Below are 13,480 nucleotides of genomic sequence, written 5' to 3'. Positions count from 1 at the left end.
ACCACTTGAGTGTTGCATTAGCAGTATGCTTAGGGCCATTGTCCTGCTGGAAGGTGAATATACGTCCCAGTCTCAAATCTCTGGAAGACAAACAGGTGTCCCTCAAGATTTTCCCTGTATTTAACGACATCATTCCTTCAATTCTGACCAGTTTCCCAGTCCCTGCCGATGAAAAACATCCCCGCAGCAAGATGCTGCCACCACCCTGCTTCACTGTGGGGATGGTATTCTCGGTGTGATGAGAGGTGTTGGGTTTGAACCAGACAGCGCTTTCCTTGATGGCCAAAAAGCTAAATTTTAGTCTCATCTGACCAGAGTACCTTCTTCTATATGTTTGGGGAGTCTCCCATATGCCTTTTGGTGAACACCAAACGTGCTTGCTTATTTTTTTCTTTAAGCAATGGCTTTTTTCTGGCCACTCTTCTGTAAAGCCCAGCTCTGTGGAGTATATGGCTAAAAGTGGTCCTATGGGCAGACACTCCAATCTCCGCTGTGGAGCATTGCAACTCCTTCAGGGTTATCTTTGGTCTTTTTGTTGCCCCTCTGATTAATGCCCTCCTTTCCTAGTCTGTGAGTTTTGGTGGGCGGCCCTCTCTTGGCAGGTTTGTTGTGGTGCCATATTCTTTCCATGTTTTAATAATGGATTTAATGGTGCCTGTGGGATGTTCAAAGTTTCAGATATTTTTTATAACCCAACCATGATCTGTACTTCTCCTGTCCCTGAACTGTTTGAAGAGCTCCTTGGTCTTCATAGTACCGCTTGCTTGGTGTTGCCCCTTGCTTGGTGGTGTTGCAGACTCTGGGGCCTTTCAACAAAATAAAGAAACAACTTTGAATGTTCTAAAACCTTTGACTGGTAGTATATATATATAGTATATATACCGGTTAAACATTTTAGAACATTTAAGGGATTTTAATTTTATTTTTTACATCCATTCACCCACACCGCGTCTCACAAAGACACGGCGGATGGAACCAAAAATCTCCAATTTGGACGACAGACCAAAGGACACATTTCCACCGGATCCTGGACTTCTTGACGGGCCACCCCCAGGTGGTAAGGGTAGGTGACAACACATCCTCCACGCTGATCCTCAACACGGGAGCCCCTCAGGGGTGCGTGCTCAGTCCCCTCCTGTCCTCCTTGTTCACTCATGACTGCATGTCCAGGCAGGACTCCAATACCATCATTAGGTTTGCCGATGACACAACAGCGGTAGGCCTGATCACCGACAATGAGACAGCCTATAGGGAGGAAGTCAGAGACCTGACCGTGTAGTGCAAGAACAACAACCTCTCCCTCAACGTGATCAAGACAAAGGAGATGATTGTGGACTACAGGAAAAGGAGGGCCGAGCACGCTCCCATTCTCATCGATGGGGCTGTAGTGGAGCAGGTTGAGAGCTTCAAGTTCTTTGGCGTCCACATCCCCAACAAACTAACATGGTCCAAGCACACCATGACAATAATGAAGAGGGCACGACAAAACCTATTCCCCCTCAGGAGACTGAAAATATTTGGCATGGGTCCTCAGATCCTCAAAAGGTTTTACAGCTGCACCATCGAGAGCACCCTGACGGGTTACATCACTGTCTGGTATGGCAAATGCTTAGCCTCTGACCGCAAGGCACTACAGAGGGTAGAGGGTACAGAGGGCCCACTACATCACCTGGGCCAAGCTTCCTGCCATCCAGGACCTCTATACCAGGCGGTGTCAGAGGAAGGCCCTAAATATTGTATAAGACTCCAGCCACCCTAGTCATAGACTGTTCTCTCTGCTATCACACGGCAAGCGGTACCGGCGCGCCAAGTCTAGGTCCAAAAAGCTTCTAGACAACTTCTACCCTCCAGCCACAAGACTCCTGAACATCTAATCAAATGGCTGCCCAGACTATTTGCATTGCCTGCCCCCCCCCCCCCCCCGCTGCTGCTACTCTCTGTTAATATCTATGCACAGTCACTTTAATAACTCTACCTACATGTACATATAACCTCAATTACCTCGACACTGGTGCCACCGCACATTGACATTGACTATGTACCGGTACCCCCTGTATATAGCCCCGCTATTGTTATTTACTGCTGCTCTTTAATTATTTGTTATTCTTATCTCACAATTTGTTTTGTATTTTCTTAAAACTGCATTGTTGGTAAAGGGCTTGCAAGTAAGCATTTCACTGTATTCAACGCATGTGACAAATAAAATTTGATTTGATTAATGTGCATTGCTCGTGTTTCTTGGCCCAAGCAAGTCTCTTCCTCTTATTGGTGTCCTTTAGTATTGGTTTCTTTGCAGCAATTCCGTCATGAAGGCTCTCCTCTCAACAGAGGATGTTGAGATGTGTCTGTTACTTGAACACTGTGAAGCATTTCTTTGGGCTGCAATTTCTGAGGCTGGTAACTCTAATGAACTTATACTCTGCAGCAGAGGTAACTCTGGGTCTTCCATTCCTGTGGCGGTCCTCATGAGAGCCAAAATCATTATTGTGCTTGATGGTTTTTGTGACTGAACTTGAAGAAACATTCAAAGCTCTTGAAATGTTCCGTATTGACTGACCTTCATGTCTTAAAGTAATGATGGACTGTCGTTTCTCTTTGCATATTTGAGCTGTTCTTACCATAATATAGACTTGTCACAATACAACTGATTGGCTCAAACGCATCAAGAAGTAAAGAAATGTCACAAATTAACTTTTAAGAAAGCAAGCCTGTTAATTGAAATGCATTCCAGGTGCCTACCTCATGAAGCTGGATGACAGAATGCCAAGAGTGTACAAAGCTTTCATCAAGGCAAAGGGTGGCTATTTGAAGAATATAAAATATAAAATATATGTTTTATTTGTTTAACACTTTTTTGGTTACTACATTATTCCATGTGTTATTTCATAGTTTTGATGTCTTCACTATTATTCTACAACATAGAAAATAGTAAAAACAACAAAAACTCTTGAATGAGTAGGCGTTCTAAAACTTTTGACCAGTAGTATATACAGTTGAAGTCGGAAGTTTACATACACCTTAGCCAAATACATTTAAACGCAGTTTTCACAATTCCTGACATTTAATCCTAGTAAAAATTCCTTGTCTTAGGTCAGTTAGGATCACCACTTGATTTTAAGAATGTGAAATGTCAGAATAATAGGAGAGAATGATTTATTTCAGCTTTTTTGTCATTCACCACATTCCCAGTGGGTCAGAAGTTTACATACACTCAATTAGTATTTGGTAGCATTGCCTTTGAATTGTTTAACTTGGGTCAAATGTTTCAGGTAGCCTTCCACAAGCTTCCCACAATAAGTTGGGTGAATTCTGACTCATTCCTCCTGACAGAGCTGGTGTAACTGAGTCAGGCCTCCTTGCTCGCACACACATTTTCAGTTCTGCACACAAATTTTCTATAGGATTGAGGTCAGGGCTTTGTGATGGCCATTCCAAAACCTTGAATTTGTTGTCCTTAAGCCATTTTGCCACAACTTTGGAAGTATGCTTGGGGTCATTGTCCATTTGGAAGACCCATTTGCGATCAAGCTTCCTGACTGATGTCTTGAGATGTTGCTTCAATATATCCACATCATTTCCCAATCTCATGATGCCATCTGTATTGTGAAGTGCACCGGTCCCTCCTGCAGCAAAGCACCACCACAACATGATGCTGCCACCCCCGTGCTTCACGGTTGGAATGGTGTTCTTTGGCTTTCAAGCCTCCCCCTTTTTCCTTCAAACATAACAATGGTCATTATGGCCAAACAGTTCTATTTTTGTTTCATCAGACCAGGGGAAGGTTTTCCAAAAAGTACGATCTTTGTCCCCATGTGCAGTTGCAAACCGTAGCCTGGCTTTTTTATGGTGGTTTTGGAGCAGTGGCTTCTTCCTTGCTGAGCGGCCTTTCAGGCTATGTCGATATAGGACTCGTTTTACTGTGGATATAGATACTTTTGTACCCGTTTCCTCCAGCATCTTACGAGGTCCTTTGCTGTTGTTCTTGATTTGCACTTTTCGCACCAAAGTACGTTCATCTCTAGGAGACAGAACGCGTCTCCTTCCTGGACAGTATGATGGCTTCGTGGTCCCATGGTGTTTATACTTGCATACTCTTGTTTGTACAGATGAACGTGGTACCTTCAGGAGTTTGGAAATTGCTCCCAAGGATGAACCATTTACCATTTTTTTCTGATGTCTTGGCTGATTTCTTTTGATTTTCCCATTATGTCAAGCAAAGAGGCACTGAGTTTGAAGGTAGGCCTTGAAATACATCCACAGGTACACCTCAAATGATGTCAATCAGCCTAAAGCTTCTAAAGCCATGACATAATTTCCTGGAATTTTCCAAGCTGTTTAAAGGCACAGCCAACTTAGTGCATGTAAACTTCTGACCCACTGGAACTGTGATACAGTGAATTATAAGTGAAATAATCTGTCTGTAAACAATTGTTGGAAAAAGTATTTGTGTCATGCACAAAGTAGATGTCCTAACCGACTTGCCAAAACTATAGTTTGTTGACAAGAAATTTGTGGAGTGGTTGAAAAATTAGTTTTAATGACTCCAACCTAACTGTGTGTAAACTTTAGACTTCATCAGCTTAGGTCACTTATGCCTGGAGCCGGCCCCATATGTACCCACCTACAAGACTGCATGAGTCCTGCCACACTCTGGAAGAAACCCACATCCCTCTTCTCTTTCAGGTAATCCAACATTTTCTGTGAAACAAAACATCAAACAATTAGCTGAATATAGGATGAGACAATATTGCATGACTAAGAGAAAAGGATATTCCTCTTGTTGAGAATATCATCATGATGTTGTATGTAACAGCCATGTAACTTGCAGTACAGATGCAGGATCTTAATTTGATCACCCTGTTGCAGGATAACTGTCCTGCAATGCTGGAAATGTAAAACTTGTAGTGTATTTGGGTTTCTGAAGTTTGTAATTTCCATTGAGAAATTTCAGACTAGATTTTCCCTTACGAAAAATGTATCAACCCCTAGAAAAATGGCCATTCATTATAATCCACATAATAATTCACATTTCTTATTGCTGCAGGATTATTTTCCTGCTGTTGCAAACTGGCTCAAATTAAGATCCTACATTTATATAGAGTGAAAAAAAATGCTTGGAGAAAGTGTGGAACAGTAACAAATATAGTTTATTCTTAACCTGAGCAGTGTTTACCTGAACCAGCATTCAGAACAAAGTGTCCTGATCTGTAGCTAAAATCGGTAACTAATTATGTTATCAAAGACTAACCGTACCTGCTGAACAGTGGTATTTCCTCCATTCAGAATAGAAATACCAAGCTTCAGAGTGGAGGCCACCATGGACCCCATGTCACCTTTGTGAAATAAATAATTACATCAACTCAATGCCACAAATTGCAACAATCACAAGCCATTTTTCAATTGACTTTCAATCTTTAAACATTACTGTATTTTGGATTGTAGGTAACTTTGAATACTTTAGTGATATCTACAAAGCCACATTCAAAAACAGTTGGTACTCTGGTTACCTTTACTAGCACTGATAGTCTGGAGGACCATCTGAGCAGCTCCACGGTCATGCAGCCTGGCCTGCTGATACAATAACTTCTGTTTCTCCATCTCCTTCTCCTGATAATCCATAGATCCATCAACAAAATAATCAAATCAATCTGATGTCAGTCAGTTAATCAATATTGGACTGAATAATCAATTTGCAAACAAAGCAACAGACCACTCAATAAACGAATTATCAACTCATTAATAAACCAATACAATCTCATGATTAAAATGATCAAAATTAATGAAATATAAAAAAACATACTACACAGGAGAGAAATGAGTCACTTACTTCAAAGCTTTTCACCTTATCTTCCTCTGTAGTGTATTTATTTTACAAGTGTCTATCTTTCCATAATGAGATTGTATTTCCATCATGAGATTGTATTGAAAGGCGGAATTGAGTCACTTACTTCAAAGCTTTTCACCTCCTCATCCTCTTCACCACAGCAACTCTGGGGAGATTTGATTGGCCAGAAAGATGGATTGAGCAGAAGTTGAGAATCTCAGATGAACAGTGATGAATAAGAACATTCCCAAGTATAGAAATACACACTGCTACTGTATTCTCTGTCTTACCTTTGCCATTATGGCAGCATAGGACATGTAAAGACTGTCATCGCCAAGCTTACTGTGGACATGGGAAGTGGCAGAGAAATGTCAGCGCAGGCAAGGCTAATTGCTTTAGAATTTGAATAAACATTTCAATTAACTTTCCTTTGCAACTGAGGATAGGAAAAGATAATGACTCATTGCACAGCCGATAAAACTAAACTATATTGCTTCGAATAAAAAATGGATAAGGCAAATGTTTCTAATTCAATAAAATTAGGAAGTTTAATAATCTGATGTTTGTTTTTTATTTACTCCCTTTTTCTCCCCAATTTTGTGATATCCAATTGCGATCCAATTAAGATCTTTCCTCATCGCTGCAACTCTCCAACGGGCTCAGGAGAGGCGAAGGTCAAGTCATGCGTCCTCCGAAACATGACACACAAAACCGAGCTTCTTAATACCAGCTTGCTTAACCCAGAAGCCAGCCGCACCAATGTGTCGGAGGAAACACACCCTCAGGTGCCTGGCCCGCAACAAGGAGTCGCTAGAGCTTGATGAGCCAAGTAAAGCCCCCCCAGCAAAAATCTCCCCTAACACGGACGACACTGGGCCAATTGTGCGCCGCCCTATGGGACTCCCAGTCACGGCCAGTTGTGACACAGCCTGGGATCGAACCCGTGTCTGTAGTGATGCTTCATTCACTTAGACTGCTGCCCCACTTGGGAGGCCCAATATTCTGATGTTTTACCTCTGATCATCCTTAATACAGGAATAACACTGGAGTACACACACACACACACACACACACACACACACACACACACACACACACACACACACACACACACACACACACACACACACACACACACACACACACACACACACACACACACACACACACACACACACACCTCCTCTCGGTCAGAGCACTCCGACTGAACAGTGTGATGAGCTGCAGGAGCGGATCAATCTGTTTGTCATCGTCCTCTCCATCCCCTTCCTCCTCTCTCTCAGAACACTCCTGCTTTCCAGCTCTCTGCAACGTAAACACACCACTAATCAAATATAATTTTATTTGTCACATGCGCCGAATACAACAGGTGTAGACCTTACTGTGAAATGCTTACTTACAAGCCCTTAACCAACAATGCAGTTTTAAGAAAATAGAGTTAAGAAAATATTTACTAAATAAACTAAAGTAAAAAATTATAAAATAAATAAGTAACACTAAAATATCAATAATGAGGCTATATTCAGGGGGTACCGAGTCAATGTGCGGGGGGTACAGGTTTGTCGAGGTAATTTGTACATGTAGGTAGCAGTAAAGTGGCTATGCGTAGATAATAAACAGCAGTGTAAAAACAAAGGGGAGGGTGTCAATGCAAATAGTCCGGGTGGCCATTTGATTAATTGTTCAGCAGTCTCATGGCTTTGAGGTAGAAGCTGTTAAGGAGCCTTTTGGCTCAACACCCACTCTGTACATGTGCGTCACACTGACCGTCTAGCTACAGTATAGGCGCCCATGCCTGACCCCCCCCCCCTCAGACCCAATGTCATATACATCAATTCAGTCACCCATCCCTTAAGCCAATGAGTTCCACCGTAACGCTGGCATGATTTAGGACTTCTATCCGCTTTTGTACATAGTGTGCTTGAGATACAGACTTCTGGGTTGTACCAGATTCTGTATACATTGGTAACAATCATTAGTGTGTGTGATTGACGGGAACGTAGAGCGGTGTTCGTGAGACAAGGGATGATCCCTTGACAAAAACGTCTGTAGAGTCCAAATGGTTTGAGCTACAAACTATTAAAAGCTACTTTAGCTTTGAAAAGCTGAGACTCTCAAAAACATGCACATGTATGTTTTGCTCTATGGCACAAGCTACACAAGAGTTAGAAGGTAAGGGGTTCCTCTGCATAGAAGATAAAAGGAAATCCCAGGACATAGTGTCTATAATACTGTAATAAGCTCACATACAGTGCCTTCAGAAAGTATTCAGACCACTTGACTAATTGCACATTTTATTGTATTAGAGCCTGAATTTAAAATGTATTAAATTGTGATTTTGGACAACTACACACAATACCCCATAATGTCAAAGTGAAATTATGTTTTTAGAAATGTTTATAAATTAATAAAAAATTAATAGCTGAAATGTCTTGAGTCAATAAGTATTCATCCCCTTTGTTATGGCAAGCCTAAATAAGTGAAGGAGTAAAATGAGTTTAACAAGTCATATAATAAGTTGCATGGACTCACTCTGAGCAATAGTGTATAACATGATTTTTGAATGACTGCCTAATTTCTGTACGCCACACATACAATTATCTGTAAGGCCCCTCAGTTGAGCAGTGCATTTCAAACACAGATTCAACCACAAAGACCAGGGAGTTTTTCCAATGCCTCGCAAAGAAGGGAATCTATTGGTAGATGGGTAAAAAAACTGACATTGAATATCTCTTTGAGCATGAAGTTATTAATTACACTTTGGATGGTGTGTCAATACACCCAGTCACTACAAAGATAGAGGCGTCCTTCCTAACTCAGTTGCCAGAGAGGAAGGAAACTTAGGGATTTCACCATGAGGCCAATGACTTTAAATGGTTACAGAATTGTGGGAAAGAAATTAACTTTATATACTGAATACAAAGCATTGTGTTTGGGACAAATCCAACACAACACCTCACTGAGTACAGTACCACTCTTCATATTTTCTAGCATGGTGAATCATGTTATGGGTATGCTTGTCATCAGTAAGGCCTAGGGAGTTTATATGGATAAAAATAAATGGAATAAATCCTAGATTACCTGGTTAAGTCTGCTTTCCAACAGACACTGGGATACAAATTCACCTTTCAGCAGAACAATAACCATTTTGTCAATATGGGGTATTGTGTGTGAGAATGTTTTATTTAATCCAATTTGAATTCTGGCTGTAACACATCAAAATGTGGAATAAGTCAAGGGGTATGAATACTTTCTGAAGGCACTGTAGTTGCTATCACAAACGCCAAACAGTTATCTCTGACTAGTTGGATATTAATTTCCCACTGAGTAAACCATGTCTGTACTTACAGCATTAATATAAATTCATTTTTTATTAGCTTTTTGCTTTGGTGGACCTTTAAACTTATGAATGCAACTGTTAATGTCAAATTGTTTTGTGCTCTGGTTGTCCTGAAAATAAAATGGTAAAACACTTTATTGTGAGGCTAAATATAAGGGCTGGACATGCAGATAAATGAAAGTCAGATAAATGAATAGCAGATTTTTGCAGTGGTTTTGGGACTGATAGGGTTAGCACCCTTTTTAGCACTCTATTTAGTTGTTAAGCCCACTGAGTGCCGGAAGTGTCTGGGAATTGAGCTTTGCCATGTTATTTCCCCCAATCCTACTTCCATGGAGAGAAACAAAGTTCTAATTGAACCCAGAGTAACAATGCCCTCACAGAAAAACTGTATGATTTCAGATGTTGAAAATCACGTGTTTTTTTACGTAAGGGTGACAACCCAAATAATAGAGCCCTCACAAATAATCACTAGGTAAAACTCAATGGCAAATGTGTCCATTCAAACAATGAATTAAGTAGTAATGAAACACCAGAAAACTGATAACATGAATGAATGGATAGCTATAATAGGACCTCGTGAAAGAGTCGTACAAAGATGAAGTAATGAGTTGAATTAAACTTTCACACTGTTGCCGGTTGAGAATGCTCACACTGACACTTACAGCCAAATCGTCAACCAACTTTTCTTCAAAGGAGTGATCCTCAGCATATATCCAGGACTTGTCATAGCCCTGTAGAAAGAGGTTGACAGCCCGGTGCCTATAGAGGAGGTAAGTGAAGCAGGGGAGAGAGGGAGAATCGAGACACAGGAAGGAATAGTGTATAGGAATGAGTTGTGATTAGAATCATGAGTTCAAGGCTTCTTATTTAATCTAACTCAGGCTCCTTTTACATTGGACAGATGGTAGAGAATTGTCTTGGGGCTGCTAGTTTATATGTTAATCTTGTATGTAAATCTAGAAGTTATATCACTGTACAAACCCACAAGCCTTTTACTATGCTAACATTGCTGTGTTCATATAACCTGCCTGACAGGGGTATGATTATATGGACTTCCCACTGAGAACACCACGCCATTTCAACATGGATAATTGGGTAATATTTGGTTGATCAATGAGATTACAACCTATATTCACCCACTCAAGAAGACAGCCAAAATGTTGTTGAATTTATAATGTGTTATCACTATGCTATCAACCATCTTAAAGCACAACAAAATTCCAGTGGAAAACAACGTCAGATTTTTGGTTTAGTTGTCACCCAAATGTCTTTCCCTAGCCGGAATTCTTACTGGTTGGTAGGTGATCAAATACTTGCAATAAACATGCAATAAAATGCAAATTAATTACTTAAAAATCATACAATGTGATTTTCTGGGTTTTTGTTTTAGATTCAGTCTCTCACAGTTGAAGTGTACCTATGATAAAAATGACAGACCTCTACATGCTTTGTAGGAAAACCTGCAAAATCGGCAGTGTATCAAATACTTGTTCTCCTCACTGTACATCTCTTTTAATGTTGATATTTGGTTGCATTGTCAACCAAACACAATTCAATATCACTTTTCATCATTACAATTGAATATTACTTGTAATAATTGATATGCTGGAATCACATCAAGAATAGGACTAAATCAAATCAAACCTTAAACACATTTTAAATTATGTTTGATTTAGTCCTATTGTTTAGTTTAGATTTCTGGTTGAGATGGAGATGTGAATCCAACATATCAATTATTAATTTGCAGACAAACTGAATTTAAAGCCAGTCTAAGTCAGTGGCACAGATGGAACTATCCAAGCAGAATATACTGTACATCTACTTCAAATGTTGATATTTGGTTGCGTTGACAACCAAACACAATTCAATATCACAAAATATCATTCCATTTGAAATCAACCAGAGCTTGAAACACTAGGCATATTATATTGTCTATTTTTAGTTGAATTATGGGTTGAATTGAAACAATAGCTGTTGATTACTTTGCAGATGCTATATACTGTAGGCATAAATAGCATCATTGATGATATTTGAGTGATAAAGTCTGGTCACATTTGATTGTCTCTGCTAAATCTACTCTTTGGAATGACTTTGATAACAACAATGAATCTATTTAGTTTTTAAGTGGAGATCTCTTTACAATCATTCTCGCGATAGCACATTGGTAATAGCCAGTGACAAACATCATAGCTAAACTGGACTTGGTTAAAACCCTGGACGGGGGAACAAAAGGTAGCTGTAAAATATATTATCCAGTAGGTGTACTGTCCAGCCCAAAAAATGTTTTCTGATAGTGGATATAACATTGAAGATCTGACATATTTTCTAAAGGGTTTGTCTATATTGAAATTTGGTTACCAGGATGACAATCTTGTGGTTGAAATTTCATCATCAAAACAACAGTTGAGGGTTGATTACTTTTTTCAAATCAAATGCATTTTACGCATAGTTTCCACGTCACAATACATTGACAAATTACGCTGAAACAATGCTGATTCCAACCGTTTGTGCCCAGTGGGTCATCTCTGGGTTTTACAGTGCATCCCAATCACCAACACACTTCAATATCCTGCTCTGCCATTTCATATTCTCACTGTACTTACCAAATGAACCACTGTTTACTGTGGTCTATTGGTAAATTAAACTGTGCCCATGTCTTTTCTATTAAATCTGACACCACTCATCCACTAGCTGAGGTTTCTACGATACCTGGGTAGGTTGTAGAGAGGAGCCATTCTAAGGCAGGCCACCACAGCTCTCTTCCTCTGTTTGGATAACACCTTGTGCCACACTGCCTTCTTCCTCTGGGGATGCTCTACCTATAGACAAAGGCAAATGTTCAGATAACAATCAAATTGCATTTTTAGCTACTTTTTAAAAGGTATTTAGCCAAGTCTAAATAGCTTTGGGAGCCAGAGAGTAGCTAACTTCTGTGATTCAAGGCTTTACTAAAAGCTCTACTATTAGCATATCATAGGGTAAGAGAGCAGCATTCGCTAAGCCCACCTGGTCCAGGTGGTAAAGCACACAAGCAATGTCCAGGACCCTTTCTACTGTCCTCAGAGGGTCCGAGGTGTCCCGTTTGGGGCCTGGGAAGTCCCTGAACAGGACATCCTGCCACCGAGCCCCTGGGGCCTCCCGCTGGTACAACACAGAGAGCAGACTGTTAGCACAAGCGTCCCTGGGACTTGGCACATACACATTCAGTGTTTCCCATATATGCATTTAACAGCTCCACTGCAAAAATGTTTTATAAATGTAATTATAATGAAGTGTTAATGTATGCCCCAGGAAGGCCCCATCCGCTGCCCCCCGCAGGACAACATCAGTGTGTTAAATAGACTGTTTAGGAAAAGTCAAGGACAGGGGGGCATGACTTGAAAAATGGCAGAGATATTACAATTTTCAATTCACATGATGCTCAAAAGACATCATTGGCAGTTCTAGTTAGTGGGGTTAGATTACTGGAGCTGATCATGTGTGTTTTATACATGGATGTATTCAGTTCATTTATGTCATATGATAATTGAAGTGGCAAAATAAGCATTGTTGTAATAGCTACATAAGATGCGGGCAAGTTAATACATAGTTTGGACCTATGGTTCCTGTGTGCTATGAGTACGACAAGGAAAACTATTGGGGTTTAAATCAGAGGTACTATGACTGCAATTACTTTGCTCTGAAGACATAGCAGGCCATTATGAATGCTCTCTCGAATCTCGTCTTCTGTGTCCTTCTGTGAAAAGCAGTGAGCTGTCATTATTAACGATAGCAGATTGGAGACACAAAACATGGGGTTTGCACATTGCAGTTACATGACATACAGTGACAAAACATCTTTGAGCAGTACCAGGTATAGACATGTCATTTACGTGCTGCACTCGGTCCCTGACAGGTCATCATTGTAAATAGGAATTTGTTCTTAACTGACTTACCTGTATAAATAAAGGTGAAACAAAATAAATAAATAATTGTAGTTCACTGTGCAGTGAAAGATGGTGTGTGTTTAGTACTCCACATAGCTCTGAATCCACAATACGGCAGAGGTTGAAAAGCCATAACACATACGTTTTTTCAACAACAGGTTATTATTGACCATAACATGCTGTTGAAAAAAAAACATATGTGTTATGGCTTTTCAACCTCTGCCATATCGTGGATTCAGTGCTATCTATCTAATAGAACAAAGGGTTTTCTTTAATAGAAGCTTCTCTAATGTCAAACATATAAAGTGTGGTGTAGCACAGGGCAGCTCTTTTTTCTATTTTTACCAATGACCTGTCACTGGCATTAAACAAAGGATTGATATGTAG

At 40.2% G+C, this 13,480-nt stretch overlaps 1 pseudogene; it reads right to left on the bottom strand.

Annotated features, from left to right (window-relative positions):
- LOC135511080 (ryanodine receptor 2-like) overlaps positions 1-13,480 on the bottom strand; it is a 93,351-nt pseudogene that overhangs the window by 26,087 nt on the left and 53,784 nt on the right.

This window comes from Oncorhynchus masou, chromosome 23 (assembly GCF_036934945.1).
Source record: "Oncorhynchus masou masou isolate Uvic2021 chromosome 23, UVic_Omas_1.1, whole genome shotgun sequence".
Lineage (NCBI taxonomy): Eukaryota > Metazoa > Chordata > Actinopteri > Salmoniformes > Salmonidae > Oncorhynchus > Oncorhynchus masou.
Note: the sequence above shows the minus strand (reverse complement) of the source record. Positions and strands in the feature narration are given on the sequence as shown.